Raw genomic sequence first — 15,417 nt, 5'->3', positions numbered from 1 at the left:
CCTCTTCACTCATTTTGATAATTTTTAGCACAACTGCACAATAAAAACACGCAGAACAGTACAGCGCAAAACAATAACGAAGCAGACGACAATGGCTACCTTGTACAACACAGTCAGCTACGTAATGTTGGCAGCAGTCGAAACTGCGTGCTTACCGAAGCCTCCCGACGTTTACCGACTACTACGGATTCAGGACTAGGGAGAGATCTGCCATCTAAAAGCTCACACACACTGTATCTTGCACAGTAGCTATCCGGCATACCACCTGGGATGGTACCAGTAACCCCCCTCCCCCTACCTCACGCACTCTCATCACAGCTTCTAAGTCTTTAAATACTCGGACATCCATGTATAAAATGTCGCACCTGCCGAATTGTGTTGTGAAATGATAGGATTTTTCAGGTACGTTCAGTGGTATGTGTGGATACTGCTTTCAGAATGTGTTGCGAATAGAATTAGTAATAAGGGAAGTAATAAATTAAAACGTCATGTCTGATGGTGAAGTTTTACTGCATGTACGGCAAAAATGTACCTTTCATTGTACTGCAGGGGACGCAAGCGAGAAGAAATGGTTCGAAATAGTGTGTAAAATTTGTTGCAAGGTGCTAACTGCTCTCATTCCCAAATACTGAACGAATGTATACACAGTAGTTTGCGTTCTCTGAGTTATACTGCTTGGAAGACATATACACAGTTCCCAACTTCAACACTTACTACGTTAAACCTTACATGTAAGATTATACTTCTCAATGAGTAGGTTAAGACAGCATTTTATATTATTATATTAGATGAAAAATTATATGAAATATTGAAAACCAAAATATTCTGGGAGCCGTTAGAGAGGCAGTCTGCAAGTGGCACCTTGCAGCATATTAGCCGTTTGGGAATATGGGTCGCGAATCATCGCCGCTGCCGTCACTCGAGGCTGGAAGTGAATTAGCTCTGATCTCTCGTGCTGTACCAACAACGAGATCTGATGACAGGTTTGTCTTTCGCCTAAGTCACCTGTCTTGCGACTGAATTGACACTGTGCTTTATCTTTTCTTATCTTGTGCTAATCTTCACATCTCCGTGTAACTGCTACCCCGAGTCGTCGGCACTATATGTTGAGAATATAGTTTTGAAAGGTATCTTTACTATCAAGGAGTATCTTTACAATGAATCTGAATTGGCCTCAGTACAACTGTTGCGCAAACGGATTGCCGTAGGATGTGCCGTGCATCAGAGCTGGATGAAACATGGAGTGGAGTTTTAGCAGTGAGGGCGTAAACAAAAATTCCGGTATAAGAACATTTATTAGACCGGTAAATTTAATTGCACACATGAATATGTATAGTGAATAATATGATGGTTGCTGTTGCCTGCAATCTATTACGTCGCATATTAATTAAACCTAGAACTTTACTTCGGAGTTCTCTGCAAGGTCTGTGATCTACGGAATAGGAATGATCAAAGGATGATTTAATAACGAACACATTCACACGCATTTGGAAGACTGACAGGAAGGAAAAGAAACAAAAATCTTCACCACAGCGCACATGGGCAGCAAGATGGGCTGTTCCCTTGATTTTAACATGCGGTGTAAATGAATAAAATTTCTGTTTAAGTGAATTTCTATAAAAATAAAGCATAAATAAGAATAACAATTAATTCAGATATTCTACAGCAGAAGATCACTGTGACCTTGCCACTGTAGACTTCCTCATTACATCACGACCACGTGATCCTCACAAACAAAAGCGTGCACAAAGAAAGTTATCAAGTGAGACGAATTGCACAAAATTCACACATAAAATCACGGAAATCATACGCAGTATACATGCTCTCTCTAAAGGAATACTAAACAAAATTAACTGAATCGCAATAAACGCAACACGGCTCCACGTGGTTGATTAACAGTTCAACTGAACAATAGCCTACACCGTCCCTGGATTTAACGCATTTAACGCTCGCGAATTAGCGAGTAAAACTGGTCATACACGATAATAAACTATGACCGATGAAAGGAAGCATCTAATGCTTTCAAAAACTTACATAAAACGCAGTATTAACTTCTCGTCGAAAAAGCACGCTTACCGCCAGTAGGTCTCACCCGTCTCGCGTCCCACGGAACACCTCCGGGCATTCACTCTGCATCCAAAAACCGCTCCCCGTGCCTATGGAAGTGGCCAGAGGAACCCCTATTGTGGTGCCAACCCATACAAAAGTTTCGTCAAAGGCAAGCAGAAACGTCTTTGCTACCTGGTACGCTTTCCCTACAGTTGGCTGTTCGACGCAGTGGCAGACTACTGGACACCCACGGATATAAGCACTGAAATCCTAGCACACTCTCATTCACACATTCAACTGATCGGACAAGAAGAGGAAAGAATAGATACATTGAAATATGGCACTTACATGTATCAAACATTCGTGTGGTGCTCCGACAAGTACCAATAACTTAATGAAATGAAATATGGTAGTATACTGTGGCACACACACACACACACACACACACACACACACACACACACACCCCTAGCTGCTCAAGAGGCAAACAAATGAAGCTCTGTGTGTGATATGGCAAAATCATGAAGAGGCTCATGCAGAGACCCTTCAGTTTGATTGCACTATTTTTCCTCTCTACTGCTCGTTTCAGCACCAAAATAACTGTTCCCGGATGTTGAAGCAGACGTCTCTCACTAAATTTGTGCCTGTTTCGTTTAAAGTGTTGTTTTTTTTCCTTGTCTAGCACTGTCTAATGCTTACCTAATTTTAAACGTTCTTCGATTACACAGCATTTGAATTGCATCTCGTTTCTTTATTCCCGGATTTCTTTTGGTTAATGTTTCACGTCTATTCAATATTTTACTCCACGCGTACATTTTCAGAAACTTCTTCCTGCGTTCCTTATCAATATCTGACACCAGCAGGGCCTGTTTACTGAAGGAAACTTTCATCAGACACAATGTACCAGAAGAGAATGTCTCATACGTGAATGAAGACAAACTTGGGAACATTTGAACTTGTACGTACCACTATAGACCTTTCCTTTTGAAAGAGCCTTTCTTTTAAATGCATGCAAACAGGATCTTGGCGTACGTTTTACAGTTGGGATCAAATTTTTCATTTACTATTCACATATGTTCCATATCCTTAACGACGTACTGTTTTTCTCTCTTCTATTGCAGGCAGCCATTGGCCATAACTGCAGCTTTTACGGCCATAGACGTAGAAGCACATGCAAAGGAATGTGGCGACGGAATATTCTCACATTCCAGTTTTTCAAGGCTGCTACATGACAGCTGATCAAAACGTGATTGCAGAGAGATTATTACAAGGCAGTGATGAGGCTTTATCTCGCATACTTCAAGAGGTCGAAGCTTATTTTTCAAATCATATTTCACAGGGCCTTATCCTAGCAGCAGTTCGAGACCTTCCATCAACGTTTGAAAAATTCCAGACAGGCTGCAGAGCGTCCGTTTGGAATAATGTCTAGCATATGACTGATATTACTGAAAGCTCGTCGTCGGATATAGCCATCAGAGGCTGTAGTATTTTATTCGAGTTGACATAGCCTGAAAAGCAAAAGGTTTTATTCAGACATGCCGCTGCTAAAGACCCACAGGCTGGAAACTCTAACTGCCCTAATGTTGTTATAAAATGTATAAGTCTCTGCTTGATGATAAAGGAGGTATTGTAGACAATACAGCAACAACAGCCACTGGTGGATTACCTTCTGTTCAAGTGCTACTTACTTTAGGTAAAAACCGAAGCTTCAAAAGAGTAGGCCTATATCTTACGAGAGGTGCTTTCAGAAATCACATTCTTGAGAATAGTTGATGCAGGTCTGCAGCAGAGATCTACTTGCCTGTTTGAAACGACAATTTGGAGTACTCTCGAACTAGTATGCTGTAAAAGCTGCTAAACCTTAAAGTGTTTCTCTGTGTTGTTGATATTTTCCACACTCTGCAAATGATGTATAATAATGTAGACTCCACAATCTGATAAATAGTCCTATAAGTGATTCACCTGAGTACTTCCTGGTTATGTTCATTGCCGGGGAAATCTCCATCCATGCAGTTCTTTGACGGTCACGACAGAGGTAGTTTCCATCTCTGTCCCAATAAGAGCCTGCGCTCATAAATTAAACCAATAAACTTTCCAGTAACCATCGCATGGAACAGGCAGGTCGTACGACTCAGCTTCTACAATCCCAACAGTATGTAACCCTGTCACCGTGCGCATATATGGTTTTGTTCACAAAATCGTGAACGCTGCGTCTCAATTTTCGATCGACTGGCAAAGGTGGAATTCGTTCGGTTTCGGATCACGTACGTATTTTTCCCGGTCGCTGCCAACATTTGCGACCTAACAATGCACTACCTGTGTGTACTGTAGCCTTTGCGTAGTGTCTGTCGTGGCGTACCCTGCCGTGAAGTGCCAGAACTTCCGTGAGGCGAGGGCATCTTGCTGACCTCATACTGTTACTCTCTCCGCTGCTGTCGGTGTGTGTGTGTGTGTGTGTGTGTGTGTGTGTGTGTGTGTGTGTGGTGGGGCGGGAGGGGGGGGGCGGGGGGCCGCGCTTGTTTCTTCCGCTGCCTCCCCCACCTCAAAAGACGGTCAGGACGACGTCAATAAGCTATGCAGGGCTTCCCCTAGAGAAATGGTAAATATCCTGGGATAAGTCAGGAACGATCATCCGAAGTAAAAACGTCGAGTAAATATGGCCTCTGAAATGACACTTTAACAGCTTCGAGGACATAATCATCTTCGATACTGTGAAACAAATCTCTTCTGCTGCAAGATCTTCTCTTTTCTTAGTTTGAGAGATGGTATATGGCCAAAAAGATGGCCTGTTCCCCTGTATACATAGAACACGAGCAGAATGACGTGAGACCGGTGCAGAAACGCATTCTCGTCCTGAGCGCTGAGTGATTTCATCCAGTCGTTTGAAGGGGATGGCTGTCGTCTTCCGACCTGTACACTTAGTCCTCTCTCGTTGCTCTCTCTTCTACTTCGTAGTATGGACCCGCTCTCTTCGCGCAGCATAGGTGCAAGGAAACTTCGTCATAAGCAGACATAACATTTTTGTCACAACACGAAAACGAGGAAGCAAAAATCTCGGTAACACCACCACCACTTGAGAGCGTTGCAGGAATCGCTAGCTATTCCGGTCGCTCAATAAACAGATGAAAGCTTAATTGAAAGTACTTCCCAAGACTTCACTGCATCCGGAAGACGCGGAAGAAAAGAACAATAATAATTTTTGGTAGTATTGTCGAACAGTTCATCAGCGAACTGTCGCACAGTTTCCACGTGATGCACGTTCCTTGTTTTAGACAGTCAGCATCGAAATCAGCGACGTTGTCCGCAGTGATACATTTTTACCCTTTTTTGTTCTATGAGATTTCCTTCTGGCAGCGTGTGGTCGATTATGTTTCACTTTGGTTCACCCTTCGTCTATGCGACTATATTTCTCTAGCGAGAAACTGTTGACTCTGAACGTCTGTATTTTTCGAATTATCGGTCTTACTGACGTAATGTGTTAATGCGATCGTTTTGCAGAACTCGCTGGCTGCAACTTGAATGTTACGTGAATTATGCATCTGTGGAAAGGCTTCAGCTGTCGAACTGCTCTTCTCCTTCCGTGCTTCTGTCGTTGGCAACGGAGCCCGCACCAGTACTTGTGTTCCCTCCCTTAACCGCGCAGTCGGTACTGCTACGGGCCAGCTTAAGGGCGCCGTAAACAACTCACGATCAAACAGTATGTCAAATTTCATTAGTTTCTCAAATCATTTGGCAGTGTTCGTCTCTGAAGAGTCTGTCAAACACGAACTGTATTTGACGTATGTGAGAGTAATTTTTATTGGCAACCAATTTGACAAGATAGCGGACATTGTTTGTGTTGTGGTTTCGACACGTAAGTAAGGCGAGAACGTTTTCAGTACAATTTATCTTACTGTATCGTGAGTTTTCACAATTGAGGAAACTACAGTCAAAGCTTAAAACACAAAAGCACTGTCAACTGCCGAAATTGTACGTGCTGTGCCTTTCTCGGCCACTCATTACGTGCGAAGAAAGCAGGAGAGCAATTACAACATCGAATCTCATCTCGTCTTCCACGGACGATGTATATGTTCCCACGTTGTGGTATTTCAGCGAACTTTCACTATAGGACCATATAGAAGAGAACAGATTTTCCCGTAATTGTCTTCTTTTACGGTGCTAGTGCGAATTAATTCTAACAAGTTAGTAAAAGCTTCACTGTCGATCCGGAATAAGTTGATATAATAATCAGATCCTGTCTTTAAAATTTTCTTTAGAAGTGTTTCATGGCCATATTAGTTTCTAGAATTCAACCATTCCACGGACCAGCGTTTTGTTTTCTTTTTCTTTGTTTCACAAAATGCTCAAGTCATTGCAAGAAATGCTTTGCCTGCACGTGTCCGAAAGAATAGGCACTACATATTTATATAAATAAGGCGAGATGGCCAGTGATCTCTTCAGTGCAAATGCAAACCAGGCTAAAACTCTTACGGCAATCGGTGAATTGCCGCGAGTAATGAGGATGATGGGCAAGGGGCACTACATTAGTAGTGTGTGTAGTAATTGAGAATTTGGGCCTGACGTGAGGCGTGCTAGGGCAGTCCGTGCAATTGCAGTGACCACTGTGTCTCTGTGGCTTACTGGGCCAGAGCATTTGCGTAGTAAACAGGAGACCCGGGTTCTAATCTCGGTCGAGCACAAATTTTCCACTTCCCTCATTGATTTCAGTCACCGCCCGCTCGCTGCCAATGCCTGTAATTCCTTTGTGTCTTAAAAATTTGTTCGCACGTCTGCGCTCTTGTTTGACCTGCTCCTACATAGGGAGCAGCGAATTGTAAGACGAGTCTGATTGTTTACTGGGGCCTTTATTGTGCGCACACGCTACGACTGATTTGATTGCAGCGTGACCGCTTCTTTTGTTGGGCTCCTGTTGCAATTGACGCCATGCCGTGCGAATTCGGTTGACTGGAAATATTAGGGATGCGACACGTTGCATTAACGGTCGCCGACGCAACGCTTATCGATGAGACAGTCGTGTTCTACATCTACATTTATACTCCGCAAGCCACCCAACGGTAGCAGTCAACATCCTCGCAGTTTCGTAGTTCTGTGAGATCTAATGACCAATGAGTGTGAGATGTGTGTGAAACCCGCTGGCACTATTCGTCCACGAGACTCAGCGGGCCATAGACTCGGGTTCCCAGGTAGATGCCGTGTTTCTTGACTTCCGCAAGGCGTTCGATACAGTTCCCCACAGTCGTTTAATGAACAAAGTAAGAGCATATGGACTATCAGACCAATTGTGTGATTGGATTGTAGAGTTCCTAGATAACAGAACGCAGCATGTCATTCTCAATGGAGAGAAGTCTTCCGAAGTAAGAGTGATTTCAGGTGTGCCGCAGGGGAATGTTGTAGGACCGTTGCTATTCACAATATACATAAATGACCTTGTGGATGACATCGGAAGTTCACTGAGGCTTTTTGCGGATGATGCTGTGGAATATCGATCGGTTGTAACAATGGAAAATTGTACTGAAATGCAGGAGGATCTGCAGCGAATTGACGCATGGTGCAGGGAATGGCAATTGAATTTCAATGTAGACAAGTGTAATGTGCTGCGAATAGATAGAAAGAAAGATCCCTTATCATTTAGCTACAAAATAGCAGGTCAGCAACTGGAAGCAGTTAATGCCCTAAATTATCTGGGAGTACGCATAAGGAGTGATTTAAAATGGAATGATCATATAAAGTCGATCGTCGGTAAAGCAGATGTCAGACTGAGATTCATTGGAAGAATCCTAAGGAAATGCAATCCGAAAACAAAGGAAGTAGGTTACGTACGCTTGTTCGCTCACTGCTTGAATACTGCTCAGCAGTGTGGGATCCGTACCAGATAGGGTTGATAGAAGAGATAGAGAAGATCCAACGGAGAGCAGCTCTCTTTGTTACAGGATCATTTAGTAATCGCAAAAGCGTTACAGAGATGATAGATAAACTCCAGTGGAAGACTCTGCAGGAGAGACGCTCAGTAGCTCGGTACGGGCTTTTGTCGAAGTTTCGAGAACATACCTTCACCGAGGAATCAAGCAGTATATTGCTCCCTCCCACGTATATCTCGCGAAGAGACCATGAGGATAAAATCAGAGAGATTAGAGCCCACACAGCGGTATACCGACAATCTGTCCTTCCACGAACTATACGAGACTGGAATAGAAGGGAGAACCGATAGAGGTACTCAAGGTACCCTCCGCCACACACCGTCAGGTGGCTTGCGGAGTATGGATGTGGATGTAGATGTAGATGTAGAAGGTCCTGCCCGCCCGCCCGCCCGCTGTACGAGCGCGCGGCGGCCGCTCTAACTGTGGTGCCGGCGCTGCCAGGTGGGAGGGCGTGCCACAGCCCGGCGGACGCACGCCCACGCCCAGTACTGTACCGTGCGACGCTGCCGTGGCGCCGAGCAGCGCCGGGCGCGTTTTCTGGCTGCTGCCGCGATTTATCGGCAGCCGTAAACACGGCGCGCACGCCGGACCACGCCGCCCCGTCACGCGACTCTGTCCCAGATAGGAGGGGACAGCACAGCACACCGCATAGCACCAGCGCCGCCGCCGCCGCCGCCGCCGCCTTCCATTCCGATACCATCAAATTACGCGCGCCCGTTCCTGTTGCCCACTTCTTCTCTCTCTCTCTCTCTCTCTCTCTCTCTCTCTCTCTCTCTGCCTCGTTACCCACGGCGACACCGGGCGCGCGAGCCCTGCGTAGCTGTTTGCCGCGGCAGTCGTTACTTACCGGGTGGGACACACAGATACCTTGTCTGGTCGACGTAGGCGACGCAGCAGCTACTAACAAGAGAAACAGGCACCCATCTTTTACACAGCTTCCAGCACATCGTGTATCATCTTAACGCTGAAAATACTTACTGTGCCTGCCCCTAGATAACAGGGATAATAATATGTCAAGCGTTAAACTGAATTCACAAATATAAGAACACAGTACACTAAGGTGATAAAACTCGTGGTATACCTCCAAATATCGTGTCGGACTTCTTTTTCCCCCAGCGTATAGCAGCAACTCGACGTGGCATGGACTCGAGTCCGTGGAACTCCGCTGCAGAAATAATGAGCCATACTGTGTGTATAGCAGTCTATAATTGTGGAAGTGTTGCCGTTGCAGTATTGTGTGCACGAACTGACCACTCGATTATGTCCTATGAATGTTCGATGGGATTGACGTCGGCCGATCTGACTGCCAGATAATTCGCCCACATTGTCCACAATGTACTTCAAAGCAACCGCAAACAATTGTGGCCCGGTGACGTGACACATTGTCATCCATAAAGATTCCATCGTTGTTTGGGGACACGACGTCCATGAATGGCTGCAGATGGTATCCAAGTAACCAAACATAACAATTTCCAGTCAATCAGTTGGACTAGAGGGGCCAGTCCATTCCATGTAAAAACACCTCATACTATAATGGAGTCATCACTAGCTGCCGAGCGAGCTGGCGCAGTGGTAATAATAATAATAATGTCTGACGAGGGCCTCCCGTCGGGTAGACCGTTCGCCGGGTGCAAGTCTTTCGATTTGACGCCACTTCGGCGACTTGCGCGTCGATTTGTTCTTTTTTGCTCGTTGTATCTGCTCGGGGCGGACGTCGCAAGACACCCGTTTCAGTTCGTTGTTGATCGATTAACTCAGTTTTTTTATTACAGACGGTAGCTAACGCCACTCAGCTACCGGGGGCGGACTGACGCAGTGGTTAGCACCCTGGACTCGCATTCGAAGGACGACTGTTCAAAACTGCTCTCGGCCATCCTGATATAGGTTTTCCGTGATTTCCGTAAACTACTTCAGGCAAATGCCGGGATGGTTCCTTCGAAAGGGCACGGCCGGCTTCCTTCCCCGTCCTTCCCTAATCCAATGAGACCGATGACTTCGCTGTTCCGTCCCCTCCCGCAAACCGAACAACCAACCATCACCAGCTTGCACAGTGCCTTGTTGACAACTTGGGTTCATGGCTTCGTGGGACCTGCGTCACACTCGAACCGTAAATCAGCTCTTACCAACTGAAATCGGAACTCATCAGATCTGACCAGCCCACGGCTTTCCAGTCATCTAGGCTCCACCAGATTTTGTCAAGACACTAGGAGACATGTTGCAGGCGATGTCTTACCGTTGCCAAAGGCAGTCGCGCCGGGCGTTGCTGCCATAACCCCTTAACGCCACAATTAGCCGCACTCTTCTAACGAATACGTTTGTCGTACATCCTACATTGGTTTCTGCAGTTGTTTCTCTCGCAGTGTTGTTTGTCTGTTAGCTCTGACACCTCTACACAAACGCCACTGGCGGCCGGAGTGGCCGAGCGGTTCTAGGCGCTTCAGTCCGGAACCGCGAGTCTGCTACGGTCGCAGGTTTGAATCCTGTCTCGGGCGTGGATGTGTGTGATGTCCTTAGGTTAGTTAGGTTTAAGTAGGTCTAAGTTCTAGGGGACTGATTACCTCAGAAGTTAAGTCCCATAGTGCTCAGAGCCATTTGAACCATCGCCACGGCTATCGGTTGTTGAGTTAAAGCCGTCTGCCACTGCATCGTCTTCCGTGAGACGTAATGCCTGAAATCAGATATTCTCGGCACACAGTAGATACTGTGTACCTGGGAATATTGAATCGGCCGACGATTTCCGAAATTAAATGCCCCATGTGTCTAGCTCCAACAGCCGCTCCGCTCAGCCTGTTAATTGACGTTGTGGCGCCATAATCAAGTCTGAAACCTTTTCACATGAATCACCTCAGCTCTGTCAACTCGCTGCCCTCTTGTACCTTGTCCACTATATTATCGCCCCATGTATATGTGCATATCGCTGTCCTATGACTTTCGCCATCTCAATGAGTAATGTAGTCCAGATGATGCAGTACATAGCTGTTAGGTGCTTAGCAGCGGCATTTGAAATGCTAGTTTGGCACACTGTCTGGAAAGAAGGCCTGTGGGGTAACAACCACCTAACTCCAATAGGGGAGAGGGTGGGGTAAGAAAGGCTTGGTAGCCCATCACATCTAAGCTGCCCTGCACAAGAAGTGTGTTGTGCATTTTGCATTGGAATTTGTTCCAGGGGCTAAACCTGCGAATGAGCAGGCATGAGCAAAGAGAGGGGGAGATAGACAGAGGGGGAGGGGAGGAGGAGGAGGAGGAGGAGGAAATGGACGTATGTGGAGGAGGAGAAAGAGACGTGTCCAATATATCTACTGTAAAGCGTACAATGACGAAGCTGCATGTAAAAGGCTAATTTATTTATAAAACCAATATCATCTGGAATACTGCAAAATTGTGTTTCAGCACATGTCAAAACCTTCAATAATTACATAAATTACGTCAAACCTTGACGTGATGTACACAAAAGATAATAAGTTAAGTACCAACATATAAATTTGCTGGTTATTCAAGCAAAAACATATGAACAAACTATTATACTCACAGTATTTTTTGTTTCGGCATCTAAATATTGTTTTTGTTACAGGTACGTCATGCTGCGCGCTGTCCTTTTTCTGTGAGGAGGTAAGAACAGTGACTGTTGATTTTACTTGTCTACAGGACATATCAAACACATCGGAATAAGTGCTTAGTTTGAAGTGAACGAAGACCAATGAAATATAACGTCGCCTCTTACCATTTTTAAAAAAACTGATGAATCATACTGCTGTATTTGTAATCTTTTTCTATCTCTTCTGTTATTGCAAGCTGGAAGCGTTCCAGACAAGAAAATGATTCAAGTTCTGCTCGGGCAAGATACTTGTACGCCCTCCCCTAGGATGCTTCCAGTCGACGTGCTTGCAAATAGCTTTCTCAACAATTTTTTTATTCATCCCTCTTAATTCAAACATCTACGTACTTGCAGACTGATTACGCTGATTTATTGGGTAAGCTGTTGGTCAAGCAATATTCCTTTATTTCAACTACTTGCATCCATTATATCTGCTTACATTGAGGATTTCTAAAACGACCAGCATTGCTGTTCCAGAATCTGTCAATAAGCAAGTACCTGTCAATAAGCAAGTACCTGTCAATAAGCAAGTACCTGTCAATAAGCAAGTACCTGTCAATAAGCAAGTACCTGTCAATAAGCAAGTACCTGTCAGTAAGCAAGTACCTGTCAATAAGCAAGTACCTGTCAATAAGCAAGTACCTGTCAATAAGCAAGTACCTGTCAATAAGCAAGTACCTGTCAATAAGCAAGTACCTGTCAATAAGCAAGTACCTGTCAATAAGCAAGTACCTGTCAATAAGCAAGTACCTGTCAATAAGCAAGTACCTGTCAATAAGCAAGTACCTGTCAATAAGCAAGTACCTGTCAATAAGCAAGTACCTGTCAATGAATATAGGTCGTAATGAAATTGTGCTAAACGCCGTTTTTAGGATATACACTTTATAAAACGAGTGTGGTGGCTCCATAGTTACGGCATTCGATTCGATTCCGATGAACAGTGTCAAAATCCGCGGCTGGGCATCCAGATTAAGCTTTACCTTGGTTCCCTTGGACCACACGAGGTCAGTTCTGAAATCCTTCGACAAGCTCTTGTGGGTTTCTTCCTCCATCAGCAAGTGCCCAGAGACCTTCTGAAACATTACCACCGCACAAGTAAAAGTAAAGATCCCATGAACTCGAACACAGCTTTCCTTTTCTGTCTCAGTATTACACAGGCATACAGCTGAATTTGTACCGGGAAGGACATTGACAACGATATAGTGACTTCTGTGCCGTAAGAAATCTTCAAACGGTTTATCAGATGGGTTCAGCAGTGCTATCTGTTCGCTGACGCTACTATTGTTTGCGGGAAAGTAGCACCGTTGGAGCGTGGTCAGTAAATGCAGACACGCTTGGACAAAATTTCCGTTTAGTGCAGTGAGTGCGAATCTCTGCAAATGATGATAACTGTCAGATAACGTACCCGTATTATGTGATAACAAGATCATTGACGAACACCTTGAGCACGTCACACCGTTGTAACAGTAAGAAGCGACATGAAACTGGGACGACTTCGTAAAATCAGTATTGGTGAAGGCAAATAAAAGACTTAGATTTGTTGGAAGGGTACTGTGAAAGTGAGATGTATCTGCACAGGAAATAGCATACAAGACGCTAAAGCGACCAATCCAAGAACATTAGGAAGACGACGTAGTCCTGCATAACCCAATTTTGCTAAATTCAGAGAACATGTACTAAGACGACTATGCGATTATTATACCGCCGCCAAAATATATTTCGCGCATGGACCGTGAGAAACAAGATACGGAAGATTAGGGTACGTGCAGAGACATACTAGACACTCACTTTTCCTTCCCTCAGTACACGAGTGGTATTTGAAACAAACCTGCCTATGCTTTTACGACATCCTCACCACTATGCGCAGTACAGTGAATTGCACAGCATGTACTTAGATTAGTGGTTTCCAACCTAGAGATCATTATCGCCTGAGGAGCGAAATGAAATTTTCTGAGGAGAAAAAACCAAAGGATACGATTGTGTTTCAATAACGAAACTAATTTTTTTATAAAGATCATTACTATTATTAGCATTTCATAAGACTGTAATACTGATTACATGTGTTTCCCATAATTACGCATTTTTTCAAATACTAACATTAACATCTGCCAGTATGGTGAAGGTTAGAGCTTCAGAAAGGAATGTATTGAGCAGCAACGTTCTCACATAGTCCACCAATTACACACATACTTCTAACCCTTTCTCTATGAAAGTAAAATAAAATACCTCATAACCGTATTATCTCGTGTTGTAGATAGTTCGCGTTGTAGGTAGTTCTCACAGTGGACCACAAATTGCTCCATTGTTCACCGCTTATGTAGATACAGAGGTTGAATGAAGTGTTTAATGCTAGATTGAAGGATACACCGTAGTTTCGAAAAAGTTAAGATAACAGAGTACGCTATGACGTTGGTTTAAAAGTCGTGTCGTGGACGTTGTGGAAAACTAAAACTAAACGAGGTAACCTTGGGCATGGATGTGTGTGATGTTCTTAGGTTGGTTAGGTTTAAGTAGTTCTAAGTTCTAGGGGACTGATGACCTGAGAAGGTAAGTCCCATAGGGCTCAGAGCCATTTGAACCATTTTTTAAACGAGGCAAATCGAAAGTGGACAATTGAAAAGATGTGTTCGATGAGTGGAAAGGGGAACATTTTGTTGTGATTTAAAAAGAAGTGGAAAGTTTTGGTTATATGCACAACCAGACAAAGATCAAATTCAGGCAATTACTGCAAACGAAGGTAATGAAATGAAGATCATAATGTTGAACTCCCTATCCTGAGAGACATAAAAAACACTTGTCTGTAAAATGCAGTCCTAATAATGATAAAACTAACTGAAATTGCTTGATGAAGACTAGGACGCGGGACGTAGCGGGGTGTATTTTATGTTTGTGAGGCAACTCCTTTTTTTTGCCTCACCAAATTGATAGTAACATCTCATCTTTTTGATGGTGAATTTTTGAGTAATTAAAAACACTTAATTACCGGTGGATGAATTTCAGGACGTACCACACACAAAGATGCAAGTACTGATTTACTAATGTCGTTTTAGAAGACAGTTACGAAATTAGAATAATGAAATCATGCCACGAGGTCCTCATAACATGTTGCGTTATGAAATGATACATTCTGGGACGACATTCCCCACACTTGCGCTGACGTTAAACATTATTGGCGCACGCCGGCGAATACAAATGACAGCACCTCTTTTTCCATGTACGGCATCTTACCGACCCCGGCCAACTCTGAACGAAAACAACGACGGCCGTGCTGCGTACCCAAAACGAGCAGCATCAATCATATCTTATTATTGCAACCAGAGAGGTATAACCACACTTTACCGTAGCTATCGAGACGAAAAAGACGCAGCAGTGGTAACCTCACATTTTCTATATCAAAGATATAACGGAACTAAATTGTGCAGTGCCTGCAATTTGTCGAATGTCTCTGGAGCAACGAGGCTTCCCACATGACGAAACCACGTCACAAATCGTTCTAACCTTAATAACGGTCACCGATTAGATGCGCAGAATTTCACAGTTTGGGCGTTTTCATTGCGATGTTCAGGTAGCGGACATGTTTCATGCCTCCTTCTTCTTGAGTAACAAATAGAAATTCCAGAAGCTCTGCTAGTGAGAAATTCAGCTTATTCTAATCTTTCAGCAGATCCAGAAGTCTGTTCACGTTCATGTAGCGTTTATTGAGCCCTTCACTCCGTCGACATTTTTGATGATATTCCAGTCAAGTGAACAGGACAGCACGCATGCTACTGGCGTGAGTTCTCTGGCAGAACAACTCGGTAGCTCTTCTTCTACAGGGGGGAAGACGTTAGGTGAGAACTTCAAGTAAAGCGTAGC

The sequence above is a fragment of the Schistocerca piceifrons genome, chromosome 1 (genome assembly GCF_021461385.2).
Source record: "Schistocerca piceifrons isolate TAMUIC-IGC-003096 chromosome 1, iqSchPice1.1, whole genome shotgun sequence".
Lineage (NCBI taxonomy): Eukaryota > Metazoa > Arthropoda > Insecta > Orthoptera > Acrididae > Schistocerca > Schistocerca piceifrons.
This window is presented reverse-complemented; position numbering follows the sequence as displayed.